This window comes from Anas platyrhynchos, chromosome 2, assembly GCF_047663525.1.
Source record: "Anas platyrhynchos isolate ZD024472 breed Pekin duck chromosome 2, IASCAAS_PekinDuck_T2T, whole genome shotgun sequence".
Taxonomy (NCBI): Eukaryota; Metazoa; Chordata; class Aves; order Anseriformes; family Anatidae; genus Anas; species Anas platyrhynchos.
The window spans coordinates 124,196,638-124,219,779 of NC_092588.1; the positions used below are offsets into that span (position 1 = coordinate 124,196,638).

Genomic DNA, 23,142 nt, shown 5'->3' on the forward strand with positions numbered 1-23,142 from the left:
TGTTTGGTTGGTTTGTTTTTACAATCCACTGTAAAAATTAATCTAAGTGGCATTGTGAGTCCTCTATTTTACTGTTTTAATTGAGGTAATTCAGATAGCTATACCTGAAAGAGAGTAAAAATGAAAGAGGTATGAGAAAATCTGGTCTTACAGAGTTTATCAAAGGTATGGTGCACAAGCTAGAAAGAATACAGAGCCTATATGTCAAATCATGAAGATGAGTGTGGGTGAGGTTCAAAACCTAATCTTTTTAATTTTCAAGTGAAAACTTAGGTATGATTTGGCAACACAATAGAAGACAAAGTGTTCACCACAATTCTAATGTGAAAAGAAAATAGGAAGAGTCAGAGCATATTCAAGGCTAATGGGAAGATAGGATTCTTGCTTCCAGCCAAAATATTAGTCCTTGCTTTATAAAGTTAGATAACTTGTCAGCATGGGAATAAAAACCACAGAAAAAAAGTACATTGTGGGTGGAGTATATATCTATCTGATCCTTTTCTAAACATTGCATGGCCTTATACTTACTAGATTGGGAATCGTGACAGCTTTTATGTGGTTCTTTTCAATCCCTTTCCCCCAAATATGTTGTTTACCTGAGGGAATTATTTATCTTTTGGAAACATCTGTAATTTGTTTTTTTCCTATATTTTTTGCTTTGAGGCTGTTTATGCTATAACTACAAAGAAAGAAAGAAAAATTTGTTTCCAAAACAACCCTAGCAGGTTTTTGGGTTTTGTTTCTTGAGAAAATGTTAATACTGAGACTGGGTTAATGTGATAAAATACAGTTGACTAGTCTGAATACAGATGGCTGTTTTGGTGTTTAGTGGTTTGTCTGAATACAAACTATTTGGTGTTTATTGTGAGTTACAGATTGAGTGATATTATAAAGGAGGGGGAAAGAATTGATGTTTATCTTTCTGGTATATAATACGCTTGTGAATGCCAAGTAGCACTCCGTACAAATCATAGTTAAAGTGGGCAGTTGCTAGACAAATGGAGAAGTTAAGTATGCTAGAAAAACATTAATGTTATGCTTTGGTTTTTGTGTCTTTTAGAGCCTTACACATCATGTCTTTGGGGTATTTTTGTATGTCCTGACTGCATTGTTGGCCATTAGACAAAGTGCTAAATGGAGAAGTATGCTCAGCTCTCTAGAAATTGGCAGGCGTTATTGTGTTGCTGTGAAATGCAACAGACTTGGCAGGAGTGTCAGTGAGGGAGTTTGTGGGATAGAGTGAGGAGGAAGAAGAATCAGCAAGCCTGAACTGTCATCTTTAGACCTGTGTGTTTGCTAGCTGTTATTGGCAGGTGATTCCACTGGTGGGTTTGGGTATTTTGGGTATGCCTAGTGGACATTAATATTCATCTGCACTAAAAAAAAATAATTTCACAAACTAAACAATATTTTGTAAGTCGCTTGGTCTATAAACCTCATGGAGAAATAGTGGTAATTTTATTCCTGTTCTGACATTGCAAATAAAGTATTTTAAGGCCTAGAGTTAGTGCTGGATTACAGTGGCTTGTTTGCAGCCTTACTTCTTAAAGGTTATTTCCCTTAACCCTTTTCAGATGGGCCTATGCTGCCCATGTAGTAGTGCTGTGCTCTTCATATGATTGGCCTACAGCATTTACTTGCAGCTTATAGTCAAGACCCATTAAGTAGAAGATAATACACCACATTACTGTAGTGTTATTTTGTATTAACTAACTTTGGAAAATACTTCTCAGCCCAGCAGTAGCATGCAGATTATGCTGCTAATGCTGTTTAGAGATAGCAGTCACTTAATCCTGGGATTAGGATCTCTTGTAGGTCCCCATGAGAAAGTTGTGCCACAGTTCCCAGTGCTGCCCTTTGTGAGCTCTTTGTGAGCACAGACAAATGAAGAACAATCTTCACAATCCATGTTTATTTAATATATATTTTTAAACATAGAGGGGTAAATTTATCTTCTTGCAAAGATTGGATTCTGCATCTTTGTACACGTAAAAGGCTTTTAAAGCACAGATCATGACAGAAGCATATTTAAAACTGACTTCTGGTGCTACTGAAAGGGCTGTTGGCTTAGCACGAGATCTCAATTTAACCTTTAAGAATTGGGTCAAGAGAGTCTTCCCATTGATTTCACTGGAAGTATGATTCTTACCTGGCAGTTCAGAGCAAATTTTACTGGTGGTTTCACTGATGCTGCTGTAACATCTACTGTTGAATTTAGTACACAAAATATGCATTGTCTAAAGTACAGTGGACAAAATGTTGTTGGTTGTTTGGTTTTTAATTTAATTTCTGATGAGATGGTTTCTTCATTGTAAACACTGTTGGTGTTCAGATAGTATCTTTGCAACTTTTTCCATTTCCACCAACTTTGAAATTAATGTCAGCTCCTGTTCTGCTCAAAACATGTTGTACTGCATTTTGCTGGAACTTCACAAGAAGATGTGCCAGCTTGATTACCTTTTATGTTTTTGGAGTTACAGCTAAAGTTTTAAATTCTGTTCTAGGTACAGTTCTGTGGATCTGATAAGGAAGTTTAGCTAGGTCTTTCTCCTCGCTGTCTACTTTAGCTGAGATAGTAGTCAATAAGTCATCCTGCTAATTGTTAATAGCTGTCAGAGAGAGCTGCAGTCATCCTAAAACAGTAATAAACACTACAACAACACATTTTTTTTTTAGCAACTGTGGGCTGGAGTAGATTAGAAAAAGTTGGAATTTCTATTCCAGCTGTCATTTCAAACTGTTTCATCTTACAGTAGTACTTCCATAAGCTCCAGTTAACCATTAAGTGGTGGAAAGAATATTACCAATAATAATTACAAAATTAGACTTCTGCTCTCTGGTAATGGAGACCTTGAAGCATGAACTACAGACTTAATCCTTGTGTGGCCAAGTCTGTCCTTCATATGGAGTAAAGAAAAACAATATTTAGCAATGCTGTGGAGATTTTTTTCTTTGATTTTTCAGTCTAATAACACTGTATTTCATGGCTCCTCTCCTCTCCGTAAATGAGAACATCTCCAAACTTGAGGGATGAATGTATTCAATTGCATGACTGGACTGATGGAAGAAATTAAATAGACCAACTTGAAAAACTGGTGAATGTTTCTCTTACTCAGACACAGAAGGTTTAATGCTTTTCCAAACGAAGTAGAGGAGAGAAGACTTAGGAGTATGTCTATGCACACTAATGCTTTCAAAGATGAATTGAAAGATGTTTTAAGACAAGACTAATGAAAAATAGTAATGAGTGGTTCACACATTGCAGCTCTTAGAGTGTATGTTATATATCATATGTATATATTTTATATGTTATTTATATAATAACAAATATATATGTTATTTATCTAATAAAGCATCATCATCATCAACATGTTTGTATATTAAACAAAGCTGGTTTCATAGACCTCTCATTTGTTGGAGAACCTCAATAGAGCTACTTATTCTTGGCTTTCCTAGGTTGTATCTGCTTTGTTTCCATTGCTTTGTGCATTTATAGAGAAATGCAATCTTATGACTTCTGTTCACATTTTAGCTAAATGCAACAGAACATTACTTTATCACAAAGCTTTTTGATTTAGGGACAATAGTAAAATTTTCTGCATGCAACCTTAATACTAAGGTAGTATGAAAAATGTTATTGAGTAATTCTGAAACTTAAATGAGGTGAAACTAGTACAGGAAGTAACTGATAACAAAGGGAAGGATCAGGTGTACTGTCATTTAAGGAGGCTGAAATGAGGACGAAGAAATACTTTGAAATCTGAGATGCTTTAAAAGCCTCTGATTCCTAATAAATTAAAAAAAAATTGAAACTGTTTAACAATTCTTACGTTTGTCAAAATAAAGCCTGTTTAATAGGCCTCTGTTTTCTTGGAGAGAAGATGGAAGAGAACGGAGATCTTGAAAATATACACATTGTCAAATTGCATATTATGACACTGGGGAGAAATCACAGCAGCTGCCATTGCAGGAGGATGAGATAGTACATTTACTGCTGTGCTGACTTTGTGAGGGTATTTTTCTTCTGTGAGTCTGTTACGCTTTTTATTTTACTTTTATGGAGAATGCAAAAGATAGTACACGGCTAACCAAGAACAAACAGATTTGTTGAGAGTATCATCTGAAAATGTTCACTGGGGTGGAGACAATCATTCCTACAATGACTAAAAGGGTGGAATGAGTGATTTTATTGAAGTGTAGTGTATATCTTGGCTATAAAACCGTGTGTAGTCTGGCCAACTAGTGACCAATGTGTAGGGAAACATATCTGTCTCCATTTATTCAAAGGTGTAAAGATGAGTTATTCAGGCTTGCCCAATGGGATATAACCAGGAATAATAGGCTGGAAATTATTAAGGAAAGAAAAATGCATGCTGTGTCTACCAGGAAAAACTTCCTAACAACATTCTTCATACACTGTGGAATATTTTTCCAAAAGGGCTGGTTGAAGCCAAGTATCTTGACATGCTTTAAACTGTACCGGGCAAAGTGCTAGGAACTATTCTGTAGGGAAAAATCTTTAACTGGCAGAAGGATGGCTACATGATCTAATAGGTCTTTTCCATCTCTAATGTCTACAATTCTGTTGTGTTCTCACACATGGTGTTCAAAAACAGTTAAAGGAAAGCTGTCCAGATGGAAGTTGAAAATCCCTGTGGCACTCTTTGAAAAAGAGCAAGGGATAATTGTGGAATTATGGCCAACATTCCTTTTCTCAGTAAAACTGTTTCTAATATCCATGGCTGCATGTGAGCTGTTACTGAATTCCTAATAGCTGTTCTATTTACTTGTGGTTACTTTAATGCTCATCCCATCGAGCTTTCTGAGATATACAGAGTAAGAGAGATCTTCAAATTTCAGCCAGTCGTAAATCCTAGGGAATAAAAACTAATTATTTTCATTTTTAAAATTTTGATTGCTTCTTCTAGAGACCTTTTAAAGTTAAGGAGATGCAGGTGTTGTTTGGAAATGTTTCTGGAATGCAGTGATAGCTTTGAAGCTTTCTACAAGATTTGTTTTGTTTTTAAATGTTCATAAGTTTTTTTTTTTTTCATTTTTTTTTCCTTTTGCTTTTTTTCTTTTTCTTTCTTATTAAATAGGCTGTTTTATTCAAAGAGTATTTTTCATCTAGTCAAAGAACCTAGCATGAATCTCATGCTTGGGATGGTGGGGATGATCAGTACCAGACCTAAATAATGCCCTGACTCCTCCCGAATCATTCTGTACAATGCTGAATGTGGATGGCACACATCAACACTGAACCCAGCACCAAAGCACACAAGGGCAAGATACCTAAACTGGAACTTCACAACAGCCATCAGCATGAGGACAACCCTAACTAGCTGCAAGCACTGGAGGTGCCACTGAAGAAAATGCAGCTTATTCTGAATCTTAATGTAAAGTCAATGTACTGGCACCAATTCAGTGCTGCCTTCAGCAGATTTTTTCAGTCTGCAGATGCACGTTCTTGTTGTTTAAACAAACAAAAAGGAAAAAAACAAAAACCACACCAATCCAAAGAAACCTGACTTGGTTAAGTGGATTTGGCTGCTGAAGACTTAAATTACAGGTTTTAATTTGTGTTTTACTTAGCAAGACACATTGGCAGATCTTACACTAGACACATGAGAACATCCTAAGTACCTGAACCAATGTCGTGGGACACGTCATGCAAACTACTCTCTTTTGCTTCTTTGTAGGCACATTAAACACAAACTATTTTAAAGGAGTGGAAAGAAAATAAACAGATGGGAGAAACTTTACAGATAAGGACAACTGCTCTTTGTTTTGTAGTGCAGAGACCTTTGAGGCAGGCCTTTGAAAGTACGTTGTTCATTGATCCTCTAAATGGCTGAATCCAAGACGAGTAGAAGGGAAGGAAAGTTGATATTCAGTGGACCTTCATCTGAGGATGCCAGTATTATGAGTGACTTCTGTTTTGTTTTTGAAATCATGGTGACATGTTGGACAAGGTTGGGATTTATGTGGGAATCATCTGAAGATCCTGAGCCATTCTAAGATGCTGATTTGTTGCAGAAAGTTGTCGTATAGTGGGGGGCATCTTCGTGTTTTGACAAGTTTCTTAAATTGTGCCAATAAAAAAAGAGGAAAATTGTTCTCACAGAAGTATTCCCACCACAATTTAAACAAACACCTGGAAAACAATGAATTTTAGAAGTATTTTAGTATTGCCAGCTTTGAGACAATTCAGCAGCTTATGCTTTTTTCTGTGGGAGAGCTACTTTTGATTAATCCTCAGAGAACAAATAGAAATACCAAGGCTTCTTAATTCTTTCTGCTCCTAACACATCTTAAAAATCCATGATTTGTATAATTAAATAAAAGCATAAGAGAAGCAATATAGCCTCTTATTGTCCATATGCACTCAGAATTCAGCTTGTGAGCATATGAACTATGTAAATGTTCACCTTTCAGTCTGTCCAACAGTATTTAGTCCTGTTGGCTCACTTCTTCAATCTACTGAAATGCAAAGGACAAATGAGAGTCAGGCAGTTCCTGAGCTGAAAAGATATAGTTTTTAACTACAGCTCTGTTCGTGCCAAGTACAACATACAACCTGAAGTGAAAACAAAATGACTTACTGCACTGTATTTGACCTACAACTTTAACCCTTAAAACTTAGTTATCCTTTTCATTCCTGTAGTTAATTTAGCTGGAAGAACAACTGTGGAAGAATATTAAATTTGTCTGCAGTAAAATGGGGGGAAAGTGTGAAACACTGTGTAACACTTTATTAAATCCTTTATGTATTTTAAATCACGTAATGATTTGATGGTATCCCTCCATTTTGTTTAACTCTTTGTAAACCTCTGGGGCTTTTTAGTGTGTAATTTAGGTCATTGGCAATAATACTAATCTGATATGATTATTATTAATTTACTTTATTTTATATGCGTTGCTGCAAGCTCTTGCTCTTAGTTAGTCAGCAACTATATAGTTTAACCATACACAGTCAGAAACAACACATCTTTGCTGTCATTTTGTTATCAATCTGTATATTTCCTCTGCTTTCTGAGAACACATGGTGGGAATGCGTGACTTGTGGCACTTGGTGTATTTGCATTGTGAGTACAGAGAAGGTCACTTTGATGTTGGCTCACAGATTCTGGCTGAGAAGTGTACTTCTTGTGTTTTGTTTACATTAGATTTCTTGGTTTTGCTTACAATCATGACTTTTCAGCAACCAGTGTAAATGTAACTATAGATAATCCATACAGGTATATAACTATAAATAGTTAGGTCTTTGAACTTAGTTGATTTCTAATGTTCCACATTTGTCTGACACAAAACATTTTCCCAAAGTTGTTGCAATTGCCAGTAGTCCAAAAGCAGTATCTGGGATCAGCTAAATGCTTTTTTCCCCTGAATAAAGTCACATTGAGTATGCTGGAAGAGTAGACATTTTTCTTTTTTAGAAGCTAGAAGACAGATAGAAAAAGCAGTTTTCACTAGCATTATCAGTATATGAGGCACTGTAGTATAGCTCTGGTTTAGAGCAAACCAAGAGTGTGTATTACAGCTTTCCTCTCTCTGGAGATATTCATCCTAGACTTTACTTTAGTGGGGAGCTTGGGGTGATGCTGGGGCAGTGGGAAGCTGTTGCAGCGGAAGTACCAAATGAGAAGCTGATGTGGGTTTGGCAAGCAGGACAACTTCCTGACTTGGAGCATCCTCTTAGCAGCCTCAGCCTGAATCCTGGCTGCCTCCGAGGGCTCCCACCCTCTCCAAGATGGAAGTTCCCACAGAGAAGGCTAATAGCATCACTCACTGCCTCAACATGTCACGCTAAGGCATGGGGTTTGACTGCTGTGAAACAATGCAATAACTGCCTCCCAGGGCCAAGAGGAACATACCTGATCACCCAAACATCCCTGTGCTAAACCGAACTGGACTGTAGGAAGACATTTCTATTAGCACTGGAGCAACTGACACACCTAATAAAGAAGAAGGTGAATAATCTGTTACTGTTCAGTTATTGGCACTTTTTTTGGACTGTACTAGTATGTTTAGCAATTCTCACTGCTAAATGTGGTTATGTGCATTTACTTAGTGTGTTGTTTTCCTTAGCAGACAATTATACCAAACTTAAACAGAGCATTTTTGGTAACAGGGTTAAAGGACTCTAAGAAGATTGAAACAGTAGGCAGCAAAGCTTGTTAAGGAGTTTTTATTTTACAAGCCCTCAAGAATTCAGAATATGGCTTGCTTACTACTTAAAAAAGTCCAAACGTCCCTTATAGACTCCATTTCAGAGCCAGCATCAAATCTATGCTATACTTGTCTAAAAATCCAAACATGCACTCTTGGCCGTTACTGTTTACTGAATCAGAACCCTACTGTTTCCACTTGCACTGTATCTAATTTATCGTAAGTTGACCACAAAAGCTAAAATTATTTATACGTTGGCACCTAACAGCTCCACTATAGTTAAGGGTCTGTTGGCATTTCCATTATAAACCTTCCTTTTGAGAGGTTTATAACTTGGCGGTTTTACTTTTTGCTTCAGGCTCAAATGTGCCATTTTCATCCAAGCACAAATTCTTCTACAGAATTTCATTTAAATCAGTTTGGCCATTATTTATTTTAGAGTGTGTACGTTGGGGAGTGGAGGGGAACATAATATTTAATTTTGGTTTCAGAGGCTTTTTGGTCAGACTATATAATGAAAGAAAAATGGTGCTGCTTTTTTTTTTTTTTTTTTTTTTTTAATGTAGGCACTTAACCCTTCCTTGGATGTGCCAAAGGTATTAAAACCGTGCTTTTTCAAGTTGCTCCCATTACTCACAGGCCAAACGTCCTCTCCCACCCCACCACTCATCTTGTCTGCCCCTTCCCAATGACACGCTTTGAGGAAGCATCTCCAGGCTTCTGGCGTTGAACAGTTTTGGGGAAGTGGATGCAATAGCATACAGTGGATGTTCTGTTAAGGGGCCGAAAGCCAGCCGGTTCAGCAGAGCAAACAGATGGAGCTTAATTGGAAAAAGAGAGGCCAAATGCAGTTGTCAGTCAAATGTAACCCTATGTGGCTACGAGAGGCATTTGCTAGGGCTCTGCCATTCCTTGTGGGATGCGGGTGAATTACTACTTGGGTGCAGTAATCCTCTGAGTCTAAAAGTGGTGTGCGTTGCTGTTTTCACATGGCCCTGAACGCTGAACCACAGAGGAATTTCAGCTCCTTCTAGTCATAAATTCTTACCATAGTAGTGTATTATTATGCTAATTAAATTCTTGCCACACAAATAACACATATCTATAACGTTTCAGTACTAATCATAGTAACGCAGCACCAGTGTTCTTTTACATGGTGGTTTAAGAATACAAAGAAGGGGAATTGTGTGCAGAGAGGCAGAAGCTTTTATTAGACCAAATAATACAGTTGAAAATGGAAAACAAGTTTCTTTCTCAGTTCTTTCATCACGTTATGCAAGAAGCAGTAAAGTACAATAGCTTTTTTTTCCCTTTGTTATTGAATTACTCAGAAGAAAAAAGAATTGGTGGAAAGCAAAGTGGGGAGGGCTTACTTACATGGTTTGGCAACTTCTTGGGTACTCATCCTTTGGCGTCTTCTATTTTCAGGTATTCATGCAGGTTTGTAGAGTAATTCTTACTGATTGGACAAGCATAATAAAACTGCCTTGCTCTATTTTATATTCTCTCTTCTTGACAAGAAGGAAAAGGGAAGCAGAAGTAAAATTAACTATGGAGGCAGATAGCAACAGCTTACTGAACCATGGGGCACTGGATCCCACTGAAGCATTTGAAAGTCTTCTACATCTTTTTTTTTTTTTTTTTCCCTAACTCCAGATGTTAACAAATTCATAGGTTAAGTGTTCCAAATTTTGAATGTTTCAGAGACAATTCATTTTAAATTTTATTAGTTTATTTTTAGCTTGTTGGCTTTAATGTTTAAAAGCACTGAAGGCTAAAACTGTAGTATATATTAAACCCCACTATATTACATTTTGGATTCTGCAAACAGAAGCTTCCAAAAAATGCAAGTGTCACAAAATACATGATTGAAAATACTATTGAAACTTTGACTTCAATAACATCATTACTGGTATTCCTTTACTGCTAAGAATCAAGAAATTCAAACTACGAGCAGTCATGGGACAAAATCATTAGAAGTAGCTATATGGTAGCCCATAGCAGAGAACATCTGTAAAGCTCCAATTCAGCATAAAACTCTTAAGCACCTACCTAAGCCCATCTCTTTCAATGGGAATTAATTAGTGGTTGGAGAGGTAGCATCCACAGTGGATGTTAAGTGTCTGTGGCAATCTGTGTGTCTCTTACACTACTAAGTTACTATCTGTGAAACTTAGGGGTTTCAAAGCACTATGTGGACTGATATTCTACACATGATTTGGCCAGACATTTCAGGCAACGTTTTTTTTTGGCAAAAGCTACACAAACATAATTAGACACTGCTCTTTAATGGACCTGTGTTTCTTTTAAGTAGTGCGAGGGACAATGTACATCTAATTGATTTAGTTATTTGGAAATATCCTTCATCCTGATCTAAATATAGAGCATTTTTTATTTAATGTCACCAATGTTCAAGGGTTTCACATTTTTTATTTTCTATATTTAGTCTTGTTGATATATAATTTAAACCTTGTTGAAGTATAGCTTAGCACGGTGAATTCTATTCCTTTCTGCCTTTCTTAGAAATGCGATAGTATAGGGTTAGAGTATTTTATGGTTATTTTCAAAGCAATGTCTCCTGCAAACATGATCTTGAAGCAGAATTCTGTATTTAGGCTTTACAAGTTGTTATGTTTCATTACTACTGTATTTACGTCTCTTCAGCACAACAATATTTGGCTCACTTTAAATACTGCCTCTTACCTCCCAGTTTTGTAACTGAAGCAGAAATAATGTCCATTTTCCCCCCACCCTTCATCCACTGTGGTATGTATACTGCTGTTTTTAATGAGGTTGCAGCTGGGAATGAGCATTCTTGAATCTCTGTTACTTGATTCTATAACAACTTGAGTGTCTTCCACACTGGCTCATGAAATAAAACACATTTTCTGAATTCCAATTGTTGCCCTGGATTTCCAATGACAAAGCATACAGGGCTTTTTGGGAGAAAGAGAACTGCAGAAGGTTTACTAGCTGAAAGGTACATGTCTGTAAGTACCTGGCATAGACCACAGTTGCAAACAAAGCAACCAGGACTGTTGCTTTTATAGGTGTGTGGCTTTAGTGTGGAGTTTCAGGTGTTCCTAATGCTCATGTAAGTTGCTGAAACCATGGGACTTTGCCTGCAATTTTGTCAAGTGTTATTAAAATTCATAACTCTTCTGACAGCTCTCACTAGGAAGGTACCTACCTGCTCATGGTCGCTTGCATGTATTGCTTAAGTGAATGGTGTATGCTTTTTTTTTTTTTTTGACCTTCCTAAGCTTAGAACGTGCTTTCTGATGGCCATATAACTTGCATGCCTTAGAACTCAGCATGACCTGTGCAGCCCTTGTTTACTTGGCATCTTATAGTTACTGTGAAAACCAACCAATTTAATTATCAACATGTAGAAGTACTCAATATGATGAGATAAAACTCTGTACCTTTTATGTACTGAAATAAACTGCATAGAAATCAAGAGTAGCAAGAGAGAAATTTAAGTTGGAGAAGTCACAGGTCAGATGTAAATGCAATGTATGCAAGTGTTGCACATACATAATGCTTTTCTTAAAAAACAAATAGAAGCAAGCAAATTAAAAATGGACAGAAAGATGTCTCTGATTTTATTTTCTTGTGCTAGCTTTCATATATTAGTGGAACCTTCTGAATTTTTTTTTTCCAGGATTTAGAAATTGTCTGTATTGGCTCACACTTTCCTGTTTATTAGTATACACGTTCATTAAAGAATGACTATCAAAAGTGCACAAAACATGTAACAGGCAGGTGTTCCTGTTTAAGTAAACAGGGTTTTTTTTTAACCCAAAGTACAACCTGCGGGTTTAAACTGAGGTTACAGGAAAGACATAAAATAAATTTGGTGTGTTTGATTGGTGATAATGGAAGTGCTATCATAAGATATAAATAAGTGATGTCCCTTCTAAAATAGAAGAGATTATAAAAGTAGTTTATGTTATTACAATAATACAACATAATCATAAATTTATATAAATTACAATGTTTTAGTTATTTAATAATATTTGGATGTCTCTCCTGCAAGTGACGAATGTTCCTTTTCACATTGACTCCATATAGTCAGCCAGCAATTTCTTATTATGAGCTTCTTCGTGAGCAGAAATGTTGCAAAATGAGTTTTATGGACTTTTTCCTTATTTGCCCTTGTTCTGTAGTATCTTTTAGACCTCTCATTCTTGTAGAAAAGTAAATAAGGGTTTAATTGCAGCTCTCTGCTCAGTGCTAAGCCAAATACTTGGCAGACAACTGTCATAAGGGTTTCTCTTCTCTGCCTTGCAATGACCTTAACTTGACCCAAAATCACTACTTTCTGTAGGGATTGCAGTGGCTCAGGTTCGGAAGGGTTCTTGTCTGTCACTTGGTGGTTGCTTTGTGTATGTGTGTATGTTTCAAATTGTCTGTACTGTTAGTATCTAACAAAGATGGAAAAACTAACTCCACATATTTTAATACAATTTACGTTAAACTGCTTCCAAGCAGCAGACACATCTAGATCCCATCTTTTTCTTTTTAAATAGTAGATGCTGGAACTATAGTAGCTTTAAGATATCTGTCTGTCTGTATCATTACAAATCCATTTAAAATACTAATCATAATTCATGTTCCCTCATTCTTTCCACATTTAGGGGTGTTACCTGGGTTTGGAATAGCCAGCTGTCTCAAACACTATCCGCATTTTTAAAGGAATAAGAAGTCTTGGCAGACACTGGAACAATTAATTGGCTTTTTCAGCCAAGTCAGGTTAGGAAAGTATTTTGTGGGGAGGGGGCTGGGTGGGAGGGGAATACAACCTCCTGGCTTCAAGTTTGACTTCTATTAACCCTTTAGGAATGGTAGTCAGACTTTCTAATAAGTGCAGTTCTCTGTCTCTCACATTTGTGAAATTGATTTCTAAAGTAAGAAGATTCCAAGCTATTAATATATAGGACAAAAATTTTATTAGGGAGAGATCCCTGGGATGAGGTAGCAAGGGCTGAATTTAACTCATGATAGGTTTAAAAATCTCTGAAGTGAAGTAAGCATTAGAATCTATATTAAAGAACTCCAACCTCCTCCAGGGTGTACAGTTTTAGAACAGACGAAGGAAGGTGTCGTCTGAGACACGGGATGATGCTATCTTTCTGTTCAGTTACGATAAAGTATTTTCATGTTGGACTTGCTCACTGCATTTAGCACCGTGGCTTAACCACTAATGCCTGGTTAATATTTGATTTCCACCTCCATCGCTTTGCTTACTTTCATTCTAAAACCAGAACAAGTGCTAAATGCAGAGTTGTAATTGCACGTGTGTCCTTGCATTCCTGAAATGCTTTGCTAGAAGTATCAGAATTGTTGTGCAGTCTGCTTTTTCATGATTCAGTGTATCTTCTGGTGCCTTTTTGAATGAATTTACGGCAAAGAATTTCCAAAGTACTTGGGTGGATGCTCTTGTTCCAAAGACTGTTTATTTGTTTGTTTGTTTCAATTGTCCTTTGTGGAGTAAACTACAAGTAGTTTAGACTGGAAACTGTAAAGTTAAACTTCTTGGAATCGTTACTGCCCCAAGTGGGAATATAAACCATATTGAACAAAATTTATTTAGCCTATTAAAAAGTCAGCCTAAAACTACATTTAATTAGTTTACACTATTACATCACTTGTAGTGGGGAGTAGAACTTATGCAGAGTAAAAGGAGCTCTATCAGGTGAGCTGACTGTGGCCCATATGGGGCTTTAAGATAATGATGAGTTTAAATTTCCTCTTAGAGCTAAGTGAGAATAAAACTGGAGGCAATAAATACTCTTGGCCAAAGCCATTAAATGAAAAAGCTGGGAATTCTCCAGCTCTTGACTTAAATTGTTTGTTTATCAGCTGGCGCCTAGTCTGGAGTCAAGAGCTGGAGATTTCTATCTGTGACAGAACTTTGAAACTCTTGCAGGACACTTTCATTTTAACTTAAGGTAACTTGAGTTTATAGCTTTGGCTTTAAAGATTACTAATGATTTACTCATTTCCTTACCATTTAACCAGAGAGGACTTTTTCCCAGGAAGGGATCTGTGTTTATTTAGGGCCTTTGTCTGCGGAGGGATTAAAAGGCAGCCCACCAGCATTGTGAACTTGATGGTAATAAAAGGTCACCAACACACACCATAAAAACGTTCTTACTATGGAATTAATTATACAGTGTAATTTTACAAAGCATTTCAGTAACCCTCCTTTTAGACTTCTGCTGCATTTGATTTTTCCTCAAATGGGGAAGAATTCAATTTTAGGGGTTAGTTGTGTGAACTAGACTGTGTGTGGGTACAACTGTATACAGTATAATGCACTCACTGGCAAGTTCAACTCACAGTTTAAGACATTTGTAAAGTTCTTGCTGAAGTTAGATTTGGACATGTGAACTTTAAAACTTAACTAAAGCACTGCACACTGAAAGCAACAGAATAAAAAATGTAAAGAAATTAAAATGATTAACTTAAACGTTGTTGCCATGTTTGATATTTTATAGAATATTGCATATTTTCCAAGCCATTAAGCACTGTTCAGACAGAAACCTGTTATTTTTTCTAAACCACCAGGTGGCATTGCAGCCTAGCCTGCTCAAAACAGACACTTGATAATTTATAAAAATTTGTACAGAAGACATTTCTCCCCTCCACCCCATTTATTTTCTCTAGCTTTCACAGCTTAATTTGTAGTATCTGATAATGATAATTAATATTCCATTAAAACAAATAATCAGAGTGACTTAAGTCATACATGTTGTTTACAAAAGTTTAAAAAGTGGTAAAATTGCCTCACCAGGGTATTTGCAAAATGTCGCGGTTTGTTTTTGTTTTTCTCCTTTGGTAATGTAGTAACAACAGAATTATGTTCCTGTTTAATTAATGAATCAGCTTAGATTCATCCACTGAGAAGGTCACAGTAATTTTATAAAAGCTGAGGAGTGCAGAGGCACAGAAGAATATGTAGAGGAATCTGAGGTTTCCTGAATCAAGTGTGAAGATATCTTGCTATATTGAAGAAAAAAGGACTATTATGAAGTTGTTTTTTAATCCTCTTTTGCATTAAGAATGTTTTCTCCTTTTCCAATTACCATTTAATCATACCGTCCATACTGTTTTGTAAAGGGACAAAAGAAATCACATACCCAATAAAAATAACTAGAAAATCATCTTTCACCACGTAACTAAATTATCAGGTAGCTAATAACGTGTCATGTGGCCTGTTACTGTATTAAATTTGTCAAAAATATAATAAATCCCTAGTTTGAGTAAAAGTGGATTTTTTCCCAGTTTTGTATTTCTTGAATGTGTACTTTCATGCTTTCACTCTAAATGGATGACTTTAAAATGCTACTGCAATCATTTCTCTGCAGTTTTACTAAGTGCCACTCGTCTTATGTCATTGCCCTTTTTCTTGGTGCATTTAATGGGCAGAGCCCATTTTTAGAAATGTATATGTTTTCAAAGTAAGTGTGTCTCTGACCTCCCACCTTGCTGAAGTCCAAACATACGGGTTTTGCCCTAGTCTGAGTATCTGAGATGCAGCGTAATAAAAATAATAAAAATCCAGATAATAATGGAAGAAGACAAAAATGTGATAATTTAGGTAATGTTTTAAGCAAATCATAATTTAAAGCTAGTATTGATCTCTTCACTAAGAGGAGTAGTAGTAGAATAGGTAATTGAGGCTTTTGACCCTGGATATTAGACTTTTAAACTTGATACAACAGTCTGCCTCTAAGCTTTGTTGTATACTGATATTGCTACTTACTTAACATCAAAAAGCTGTGGTAGTTTGCCTTTATAGATTGCGCCTGTGTTCTGGAATTGCCTCCTGCTGTCCTTGAACTGTTTCTTGGTTTAACGTGTTAGATTTTCTCATCAAAGCTTTTAAGCACGACGTTTAGTTAACACTTGCTCTATCAAATCTGATACAGTAGACTGGAATAAAACTGTTCTTTTCATTAGCAAACACGATGGTTTGACAGGCCTCTTTCCCAGCACATCATGCTTTTCTTGTGTAATGATATGCACATGCAGATTTTACATCGCATGTAATCTTTATATTTGCCCAGTTTGCAGCCATTGCTCTAGGACTAGAGTAAATGACTGTTTTTTGCCAAGATTCCAAAAGTAAACTGGCCTCATTAAAAATAATGGTTGCTGAGAAAAGAATCTCTGCAACTTGGAGTGTTTTTCTTATAGACCTGTTTAATCATAACACAGTTTTGATTCTGCGTCTGCCAGTTCAGGCCAGCGTGACAGCACTGATACTGAGAGCTGGGATGGGAGTCACAGCACAGAGGTGAAAATAGAGAATCTCTGAGTTAAAGGAAAAATAAAATAAGAGCATCCATTTAACATCCGATGCACTGGTTCAGCTAGCTAGGTAAAAATTGGGGATTGGATGAGAAAGGGAGAAGAAGAAACAACATGCTTTTTGATGTCTTTAGAAAAGAGAATTTTCTTTGACTTTTCATTTGACTTAAGTACTATGTGTGTATAAATACTGTGTCAAAACCATGGTAATGTTGCGTATTGCTTTGCACATTTTTAAAGCACTTTGAGAAACGGATTTTTTTTAAATAGAAAATTCAATAAAAGTGTATAATGGGAATGTTTAATTACTATAATCAGTTACAGCTACAGTCATTTTAGAGTGGCTGGCTTTTATAGTATTTGTATACTTACTGCTTTAAACTTTACAAGAATTATTTCCTACATAGACACTTGTGATTTTTTTTCTTCTTTCTGTTTGTAAATGTTTTTGGCTTCGGTCAGTAAAAATGGAAATGCTTAAGTACACAGCATGTGGTACTTAGAAAATTTGAAAAGTGTTTGGCTACTTTATTGTCAAAAGTGTTTTTTGTTTTGTTTTGTTTTGTTTTTTTTTAAGATAAAGGATGTGGCTATGCATATGATCTTTTGTAGTTGATGTTTCTAGTAATATTTTTTCTAACCCTCCATGAAATTTCAAAAAGTACAGAACGGGCTTTTCCTAAGGGAATAAAAAAGTTCCTGCACACTGCCAAGGACTCTTAGATTCATAGCAGATGCACTGGGATCCCACTACTAAAATAAAACAAAATCCAGTTAAAAATCCAGTTATTTCTTTTTAGCCCAAAGCTAGTTAGTGGCAACGTAAGATACTGCAGTAATGGTAACATATGACACTTTTGACCTATAGTTAAAACTCCATCTGATACATGCTTGGAAATAAATGTAGAGGAAGAAATTAAAGCTGCTTGTGTAGAAAACACCCTTGAGCTTTTGAAGTAGATGCCCAAGAGCATTGGCTTCATCCTTTTCTGGGATTAGAGAATAATCATTTTGCAAGCTAGGTGTAAAATAGGTAAGTAAAGAGTTTATAAATTAAAACCGTGGAAGCCCTGACTAGTTTCAGGAATGAGATCAGCAGAACCTGCTTTCGAAGCAGGATTCACGGCTGGCATCTGCTGGATAATGGAGTATGACTGCGAATAGTTACAAGCCATATCTTAAAGAAGTGTAGCAACTTTTCAAAGGTCAGTCCTGTTACTCATCTCAAAAGAGTTTCTTCTGTATTTGTAGTTTCCTGCACCTTTGCTCAGGGCTGTACCTGACTGGACACAGGGTGATAAAATTGCAGATCATCTTCCTCCCAGGACACTGAGTAACTATAAAAAGTAAATCTCTCTTCGCAGCTCTGTGGTTCTGGGAAATTTACTGTGTTTCTTTGCCTACTGCAAATGGTTAAACGAGTACTATCACAGAAAATAGGTCTTCACAGATGGGTTGTGTCACAGAATGGGACATTGGCATCCAGGTACTAATTTCATTTTACAGTGCAAAAGCAGTAATATTCCCTGGGCAAGAAGTGAGAGAACAAAGAAATGGAAGAAAAATGCTCTTTGAGGAAATGGGATGTAGGCTGGAGGGTCTATGAAACGAGTGGATTGGACTGTTGAATGGTGAGAGAAAGAAATACGGCTGTCGGAGTAAAGAAGAATTCAAGAGCAACTTGAATATAAAATCCTAATTCTTTTCTAGTCTTCTTGTGACTTACATCATTTGACAAGAGAATGTGTTGGAGAACATTTTATGTGTGTTACTCATTTGGTGGTATATCAGAGTAGTACTCTACTGAAAGACCAAAAAGAAAATTGTTCACTAGAGCAACAGGCAAGGGGTTTCCTCTCTGGAGGAGTAATATGCATTCTGGAATAGCAGGCATTTCTTTTACGGGTTTGTAAATGATATAGGTGATATAAGCACTTTTGGGCTTCTTTGTTTTCTTTAAAATAAAACACAATTAGGGTGACAAACAGTTAGCTGAAAAAAAAGTCTTGAACTTTTATTCTAAGTACATCATTGCATGTTCATATTTGACTCTTTAATGACTTTGGGAATAACATTTAAAACAAGTAGTAGTGCACATAAACTGTTTAAAGTTCTCACCTATGAACCATATTTTTTTTTTAGGTGTTCAATAGATAGGACACGTTAAATGGTATGCATGTGTACATTTATATCCGTGTTCTCTTCTCTTATCTTTTAGTGCCCTACCTTACATTATCAGAAATGACCCAATAAAATGAACAACAAAAAGTGTAAAATTTCCTTACAACAACAAGAACCTAAAATAACCATTTTATAATGCCAATGAGGTAGTTGACTGTGTGCATTATTGGGTAATAAGATATTCTCTGATGTGTTTACTGCATTCAGCCTTCCACACAAATATGTATCAAAGCCATAAAATGACAGTAATTGTAGAAGTGTACACCTTACCTTCTTGCTGAATTATTTCTGTTACATTAATGATTATCCAGTGAATTAATTTTTGTTGCAACTATAAACCTTTTACAGAAAGGAGAACTGGTAGATTTTCAGTTTGTCAGTAACTTAATTGTGTTGTGATCTCAAATGTTTTGTCTGTGTAAAGTCTTTTGATGGTTAAAAGTTACAACACTGTAATGCCTCACAAGACTGAGAGGACTTTGTAATTATTTATATATAAGTAGGTTTTTTTGTATATATGCTTATTATATGGAATGCAGATTATATGATTAGACATGGGGAAAAAAAATGTTATCATTTTATGCAAAACTGACATTGCTTTATAATGAACTCCTTGTTTCACAGAGTACATTGAATGAGGGATGTTTGTGTTCTCTAATATCAATGCTTTGCCTTCTTTAGTAGTGTCAGTTTTTATGACATTTGAGTTAAATATCAATTCATTTTAAATTAAAAATCAAAACTATTTTTATCCATATCACAAAAGTGTAGCAAACTTGATATCATTGTGATAGTTTTAAAGAAAAAATTAACCAGCATAATACAAATTGTTAGAGGAAACTGTAGTTTCTCAATAATAGAGAATTAGATTTTATTATTTAAGACTTAGGAATATTCCTTATGTTTTTTTAAGGCTGATTGACCTAATTGTAGAATGTATCTGTATTCATTTGTTAACGCTCATATTTTCCTTTTGATTAACACACTTTGTGTCCTGTATTATGAAAATAACCTGTATCCTTTGAAGACCAATATAGTCTTCAATGTAGAAGTTATCAATACTTTATCCAATCAGCTAGAAGATAGCCTTTGAGAGCTGTAGATACCGAATGGCTATAAACAATGTGGTTTTCTTCTACAGACAGGCCAGTTTGAAAGACTGAGGGCATGAAAACACTTAATGAAAGACAGTGAGGATGGAAAACTATGTGCTTACCGGTAAAAATGAACAGGCAAGCAAGATGTTGGAAACTATAATGAAGGAACAAGATTCTTTAAAGAAAGAAAGTCACAAGGAGAAGAGAAATAAGATCAGCCTCACTGTCCTCGAAGTCTTAGGTTAGCCTAAAATTTTCTCATAAAATTTCCTGGGGAGCAAAATTTGTTTGAGCTTTCTTGGGAAAAAAAATAATGTAAATGTGAGAGCAGCATGCTGGAGATGACGCTTTACTTCACCTGTGTTTTCTTTTATGTAGTCTCTGAAGCATGTAGCTCTCCTAGACAGGTGAACTCTGCAGAAAAGTTTAATTAGAAAATGCTGTAATGTGTACTGGCGGGAGAGTAGGACACTGCTGGACTGTGGACTGCCCAAGAAAAAGCTGAAGTGCCATTCACAAACAGCTCTAGAATTACTAACTGGAAGCAGTATGGAGCATACAGGAAAAAAGAAAGGACTGTGCACATATGGGTGCTGGCCTGGAAAGTTCTGTACTGATGAACTCAAAGTGCCAAGGGTTTATGTCCCTCTCTAAATCAAGAATGAGGAGATTTTACGTCTTCTTTTGTGGGAGGGATTTGTTTGAATGAGTATATTGTACCATAAAGGAATAGCTTTATTAATGTTTAGGTTGCTTTCAATAATATGACTTCATTTATAGACCTATTGGAGGAAGTATAAGATTTCCTCAAGGATCCAAAGCTTAGTCATGGGCACAGACAACATGAGAAAGTATTGCAAGACTGGAAAACCTAGAAAGCAATATTGGCAAACAATCCCGGAAAGCAACAATCCCAGACTGCTTCATGCAGGCCAGGGTTCTGGTTTCTTTAAGGGGGACGTTTTCTGTCACTCACTGGGAAGGAAATACCAAAGTACTGTCCTGGTGTCTTATTTTCAGAGAAGTCCTGATTTATCGTGACTTATGGAGGTCTTTTAGTCCAGACTGCCATTTGAAGCAAGACTGTTGCCAAGATTGGATGAAGTGGGCTGTGGCTTTCTTCTGCCAAGTCTTGAAAACCTTCAAGGATGAAGATTCCATCACCACTGTCTGGTTAACCAGGTCCCCTGCCACACTCCCCTCTCAGTCAAGAGCTATTGTAGCCAGCATGCAGGGATCAGGTACAGATGCCAGTCAGATCCCAAAATGATAGGGAAAAGACGAATGGAATAATGAAAACACTTCCCAGGCATGCTTTTCTAGTCAGTTCTGATATTTTTGAGTGGTGGCAGATTTGAAACTTTTGTGTCTTATCTGATGAACACTATGCCTTGGATGTGTTGTTGGAATTTTAAAATTAATAGTTCTGAGAGCGTCAGAATTGTTCTTAATGTATTTAACAGTGCCAGTGATCCAAAGACACAAGTAGCTGAACTTCAGTTTCTCAGTATTTAATTGGATTTGAAACCAAGTTTTTCATGTCAAGCTGCATTTGGAATCCAGAATAAAGAAAAGTTGATGCACGAATCCACATTTTCCTTGAGCATATGTTTTTTGCAGAATTAATTCAGTCACAAATTTGGTGGCTTAGAATCATAGAATCATTAAGGTTGGAAAAGACCTTCAAGTTCATCTGGTTCAACCATCACCCTACCACCAATTTCACCCATGAAACCATGTACCTAAGCACCACGTCCAGCCTTTCCTTGAACACCCCCAGGGATGGTGACTCCACCACCTCCCTAGGCAACACATCCCAGTGCCTGACTGCTCTTTCTGAGCAGAAATGTCTCCTCATTTCTATCCAAAACCTCTCCTGGCGCAAGTTGAGGCCATTCCTTCTAGTCTTATCACTGGTTACCTGTAAGAAGGGGCCAACCCCCAGCTCTCCACATCTTCCTTTCATGTAGTTGTAGAGAGCAATAAGGCTTGTTTTTGTCTGGATAGTGACAACTGCTAAAGGAAAGTAAATAGGCAATGCATAGCTCTTTTTCAAAGTCTGCAGCTTGCAAGAAACTGTTGACATACTTAGTCAATTACCTCCTTGGATGCTCCTGTGAAAATTAAAAAAGACTATATGACTAGGACATCTTTAACAAACCCGTAACAAATCAATTGTTAAGTGAGTCTTTTAGTGTCTGATCACATGTAATGTTTTTTTTCTTCTTTTTTTTTTTTTCTTCTTTTAGATGTGAGTCATCTAATCACAATGAGAAAAGCTTCTGTTCTTCTTTGATGAGTTGTGTGTGTGTGTGCACTAGCATTAATAAGTCCTGGGAATTCCATAAGAGTAGAAGCCTAATAATTATCTCTTTGCTGTCAGAGAGCTGGTCTACTTGATGCTTGGTTTTTGCAATGTCTAATGTCAAGGTTCTATACCAGTAATTAGTACCAACACTTCCCACATACTGAATTTATGGCACAGTGACCACATTTTTACATATGTTGAGGGGATACTTCAGTAACCCTCTTAACACAATGATATTAAGAAATGCTATATTATCTCTCCCCAGAAATTTAGTTTGGTACATTTTTGTTTTTTTGCTGTCTGGTAGCAAGTGTAATGAGATCAGATTGTATTATTTTGTAATGCTTTCCACCTAATTATACATGATATTTAAAATAAAGGGTCTTGCCATGCTACCAGTGTAATGTGGAAATACTAAATAACTTTTGCTGAAGACCTTTTTGACTGTTAGAAGATATTAAGTGGCCAGATAAAGAAAAAACAGTGTCCCGGAGGCCCTACAGAATGCAAGCTATCGATATCGCATCTTTGACTTTATGGTATTTAGGAATGGATGAACAAAGGAATTACTTTTTGTCATGAACTGACACATGAGTAATAGATGCAACATAGATAAAAGTAATATTGTGGGGAGAGGGGAAAGAATAAAAAAAAAGCTACCTGGAGCACTTTTATTACTGTCCCAGAAATGGAAAACTGATAATTTCTGAATGACCTAGAGGTAAAAGATGGTGAGAACTGATTCTGGAAAATGTCTGGCATAATTTTTCAGCAGAGACACTGCCTAAAGTAAATATGTATGCATTACCAGTTTTACCAGCAGTACCGATGTATTTTGCTACAGGTCAAATAATCAAGCCTTTTTCTGACTTTAAACAATACGTGACCTGTAATTACTCCTATATGTCAGTATTACAGACATTCCTCCTCTGTCCATGGCCATAATAACTGAGCTGCTTCTAGTTCTTTTTAAAGTAGAAAATACGATAACTGTCTGTATTTGAAGCTTGCTTAGTTTATAAGGGTTTATTTTTATTTATATGTAGGGAAGAGCACATAATCTCTTTT

The 23,142-nt window shown here is 36.4% G+C and overlaps 1 protein-coding gene and 1 long non-coding RNA gene across 2 annotated transcripts in view; both read left to right on the top strand.

The window, feature by feature from the left end:
* The window catches only part of HIBADH (3-hydroxyisobutyrate dehydrogenase), an 84,022-nt gene that overhangs the window by 16,354 nt on the left and 44,526 nt on the right, over positions 1-23,142 (top strand). The window lies entirely within an intron of this gene.
* On the top strand, positions 12,434-21,566 carry LOC140001752 (uncharacterized). The gene is made up of 3 exons (XR_011807277.1): positions 12,434-12,924; positions 19,811-20,007; positions 20,787-21,566. It is a non-coding gene; the product is annotated as an uncharacterized lncRNA (long non-coding RNA).